The following is a 4,590-nucleotide window of genomic DNA, read 5'->3' as shown; positions in this document are numbered from 1 at the left end:
TGAGGAGCCCTGTATTCATGACCTCAATGTTTGAGACAAAAAATAATCATGGATTTCTGAACAATGAGAGTAAAAGCATTAACACCTTAACCGCGGCAGCAATTCCGCCGCGGTGCAGGCGTTCTGATGAGAGGGCAGGGCCGCGTCGGCCAAAGGACGTGCGCAGCACTACAAAGGTAGTACTCGCGACGGCCGTTGGCCAACGGCAGCAACGAAAGGGTTAAGGTAACATGTTGTTCCTGCTTATATTTCACACATTTTACATAAACCTGTATTCCCTATAAGTATTTGCTTTTTCCTGAATTTAAACCTCAAATAAACATGTTTATCCATTGTTTTAATTTAATAACGTTATAAACTGTAACTGGTCAGTGAAATGCTAAACGTACTAAAAATTGGTATGTTTTGCTATTTCTAGCTACACCCCTGACTCCGCCCACTGATTCAATCTCAGTTATTCCTGCCCCCTGATAATCCACCCACAATTCCCCTACTTTTTATTTCCCACTTCGACCACTGGTCTGAGCAGTGCTTTCAGAGGGCAGTCAGGGGTGGAGCTACCTTTGGTGCAGCATGTGCATTGTCACCGGGGCTCATTGAGCCCTGATGATTGCTGTATTTTACTCCCCCACCAGAAGTGAAAGGGATCATTTCCGTTGCTTGCAGCGGGATCCCTGGCACCCTTGCAAGGCCACTGTGGGCAGGGAGGGTCAAGCAATGAGTTCTTGCGCTTTTCCACTGTGGGCAGGGAGTGTCAAGCAATGAGTTCTTGCGCTTTTCCACTGTGGGCAGGGAGTGTCAAGCAATGAGTTCTTGCGCTTTTCGAATTTGGAATGGAGAGTAGCAGCACTTTATATCCAGATCAATCCTTTTAACTGGCGAGCACCGCCACAGTTAGTAGCCAAGAGGTACTCTTGGACAGTTTCGTAGCTGCGTCTTTCTACTGAAAAGTATTGTGGCTTAGTGACCCAGCTGGCTTGGCCAGGCGGGATTGTAGGTAGCGTGAAAAATGTGGGGTCCCCGAAAGAGAGCAGCCGAGTCTTTTCGTGTCCTATTTGGAGAGATTAAAAATACAATTATAAAACTATAACTGATATACAAGTCCTGCATCCACTTCACTATAAAGGTAATCCGCATATATTAAATCAGTTGTCAGGATGGCCGAGCGGTCTAAGGCGCCAGACTCAAGAGCTGATTCTTCCCACCAGCTGGGTGTTCTGGTCTCCAATTGGAGGCGTGGGTTCAAATCCCACTTCTGACAGAATGTATTTTTTGTGTGACTCGTTTATATTCGCGCCACTTTGACTTCCCATGTGCGGCTGGCTTTCACTTCATGAGAGTGAGGCGCAGCAGCGGAGTTAGAGGAGGAGCGTCTCCTAAAAGTGTCCACATGACGCCATCAAGAGATTTCTAGTCTCCGCCCTTGTGCAGAAAGAACGAATTTGTAAACTGAAGTCCCGCAAGGGCTTTGTTTATTTCTACTAAACCAACTCATAAAATGAGAAAAAGACTTGAGAAAAATAGAGAGAAACAAAAATAAATCAAAAGGTCACATAAATATATACGCGCCCAACGTGGGGCTCGAACCCACGACCCTGAGATTAAGAGTCTCATGCTCTACCGACTGAGCTAGCCGGGCACCTAGACTAGTCTGTTTTTTGGTCATTACTCATGTGGTGCTACAACGTGTCACATAGAGAAATTTTTCATTTTGTTTTCTTTCTAAGAATTACTATTAAACAGGATCTTTGCTATCCATTCCTCTCTTCTGGTCTCAACTGTCTAGCTCTGGCTCGGGGGCACTACACAACAAAATAACCTTTTTTCTGGAAACCTTCACTTAACGTTTTATCCATCCAAGTCATGCGCGGACATCATAAGCACACGTCACTACATAGATATAGGCAGATCCTATACGACTGCTTTTGACATACAGTGAGCCTGGCCTGCCTTTCATGCTCCTTGAGCAGAACCTGATTGTATGGGAGAGTCCTGGGCTCAGGGAGGTGGGGGTGTCTTCTTTAACCTTTTGCGTGCCGCACGGTGGCCGTGTGCTGATGAGGAGCTGAGCTCGTCATGGCCTCCGCGGAACGCCCACGGGGGGATAATTACCTTGCTGTGCTGGGCGTTCCATTGAGCGGGCGTGGCCATGACGAGCTCAGCACACGGCCACCGTGCTGCATGACGAGCCTAGCTCGTCATCAGCACCGCGGCACCGCGCGCGGCTCCCCTCACACCCCCCCCGTCGCGGGGGAATTAGCCCCGCGGCGATGGGGTTAACAGGAACTTCAGACAATTGTAGATTGCTCGTATAATTCCACATAACACTGTCTTAACCAGCGTGCCCATATGTTAACTATTTATATGCAGAAGAAGTCACTGTAGAGTCACCTTGGGTGCTCAGATGTCCTACTCCCCTCGGTCCTCTTCCGTCCTCTCTCACTGCTGGTGGGCTTCCGGTATCATACCTAGCATAGCTCTGCCTTACCGCTGGGACCGGAAGCTGTCAGCCTCGCTGGCCATTATTGACTTATAGTCAGTGACAGTACACCTCTTCCCCAACTAAATAACAATGGACAGGAAGTTAGTAAATAACAATGAGAAATTTCCTAGTTAGCACAAAGGAAAGTTTCAATTCTATTAAGGACGCGGAGGCGAGGATTACGCATGTCCTTTCTTCATTTTAATGACAGCAAGTTCAAAGAAACAAAAAACACACTCAATGAACTACATAACCCATGAGGCTAAGCAGTAGCTAGGGAACCAAGTAACCAATCATAGTCCAGCCAAGTCCATAAAGTAACTCCCCCGACGAAGTCCTTCCTCTTTCGTTGCTGCAGGAAGTTAAGCCATCCACAGTCTAGTCCGCTTTCTGATCAGAACCTAGGAGAACAGGAAATACTATAATCTCCCATCGATACAAGACTCATAAACGAAAACAGTAAAGAACCAGAAGGCAAAGATATATAATGCAATTACTAGAAACCATCTCAGATGCAATACATAAGCATAAACTGTAAATAGCAATGCAAAAGGCAAAAAGAACAGTAAAGGAGTGATCAGTGTGCAAAATGCAATCAACAGTCAAGAATAACATTACTTCCCTGATACGTAGGAATGTCAGGACATCTAAAAAGACAGACATATCATCAGGGAGGGAGGCACAAAATGCCAGGAGGGGATAATCCTTGCCTCCGCGTCTTTAATAGAATTGAAACTTTCCTTTGTCCTAACTAGGAAATTTCTCATTCTATGTCAGGAAGCGGAGGCGAGGATTATGCATTTTGAATTTTGAGTTGTTTGTAAAGCGCACATTCACTTGGCAGCTTCTTGGCGCTATAGGATTTCAAGCTGAGGAAAGGGAGGAAGTTATGAACTAAATGCTTGCTGAAACAGAAAAGTCTTGAGGTGACTACGAAATTCTGCGTAGGAAGACAGGGATCTAAGGGAAGGTGGAAGGGAGTTCCAAAATGTGGGGCGAGCACCGAAAATTTCTGTCCACCGGAGCGCTTTTTCTTAAACCGAGGAATGACTAGCAGAGATTTAGAAGAGGAGCGCAAGTCTCTGACGGGAATATAGTTAGTGATGGCTGCGTTGATAAAGGCTGGAGCGGTGCCAGCCCGGGCCTGAAAGGTAAGGCAGCCGAGTTTAAAAAGGGCTCTTTGCTTTATTGGAAGCCAGTGAAGGGCAATGAGCAGAGGGGAGGAGTGATGAAAGTTTGGTAGTCCATGTACCAGGCGAGCTGCCTGGTTCTGCACCAGCTGGAGGCGTTGGAGTGCATAGGCCGGAGCACCATTGTAAATGATGTTGCCATAATCGATTTTGGATAAAATCATGGCCATAACGATCAATTTCAGGGCAGAGGGAGAAAAAAAATGGGAAACTTTCCTAATAATGCGTAAAGAAAAAAAGGAGGAAGAAACAACAGAACTGATATGGGTGTGAAGTGTCAGCTGATGATTAAGCATGATCCCAAGGGTTTTAACCGAGTGGGAGGGAGTGGACGGGGGACCAAAGGAAACAGGCCAAAAGGAAGGTGACCAAGGGTTATCGCTGCCCCCAGTCAGGATCAGTTCTGTCTTATCCGGGTTGAGTTTGAGATGATTTGCGTTCATCCAACCACGGATAAACAGAAGGACCGACTGGAAGCTAGAAGCAGAAAAAGAAGAAGAGGAAAAATTAACAAGCATTAGAAATGCAATAGGTCTCGCAGCATTAGAGTTAGTGCTTTTAGAATTGTTAATGGTTTTTTTTGTAAATCTTTAGCATGAGGTTGAGGGTGAGTGAGGGTGAGTGAGGGTGAGGGTGAGGGGTTGAGGGTGAGTGAGGGTGAGGCTGAGGGTGAGGGTGAGTGAGGGTGGGTGAGGGGTTGAGGGTGAGGGGTTGAGAACATGTAAAGAGGCACTCGCATCTATACATCCAATGTCCCACAGGAACTAGCGCGGTTTGGCAAGTTTTTGTAACAGCCAGTAGGGGTTAGCAAAACGGGGATATCTTCTAGATAGCCGCTAGCACGAAATTAAGAGTGACATTGTTTTGAAATGGCTTGATAACTTGGCTCTCTGCACTTTGAAAGACATGTCTGCCTAT

The 4,590-nt window shown here is 46.4% G+C and overlaps 2 non-coding genes across 2 annotated transcripts; one reads left to right on the top strand and one right to left on the bottom strand.

The window, feature by feature from the left end:
* The first annotated feature begins 1,151 nt into the window (after positions 1 to 1,151).
* On the top strand, positions 1,152 to 1,261 carry TRNAL-CAA (transfer RNA leucine (anticodon CAA)). Its single transcript has 2 exons — positions 1,152 to 1,189; positions 1,216 to 1,261. It is a non-coding gene; the product is annotated as a tRNA-Leu (tRNA).
* Positions 1,262 to 1,566: 305 nt separating this feature from the next.
* On the bottom strand, positions 1,567 to 1,639 carry TRNAK-CUU (transfer RNA lysine (anticodon CUU)). The gene has a single exon. It is a non-coding gene; the product is annotated as a tRNA-Lys (tRNA).
* Positions 1,640 to 4,590: the final 2,951 nt, after the last annotated feature.

This window comes from Lissotriton helveticus, chromosome 5_1, assembly GCF_964261635.1.
Source record: "Lissotriton helveticus chromosome 5_1, aLisHel1.1, whole genome shotgun sequence".
Classification (NCBI taxonomy): Eukaryota; Metazoa; Chordata; class Amphibia; order Caudata; family Salamandridae; genus Lissotriton; species Lissotriton helveticus.
The sequence above is the reverse complement of the archived record's forward strand: the minus strand, read 5'-3'. Positions and strand labels throughout refer to the sequence as shown.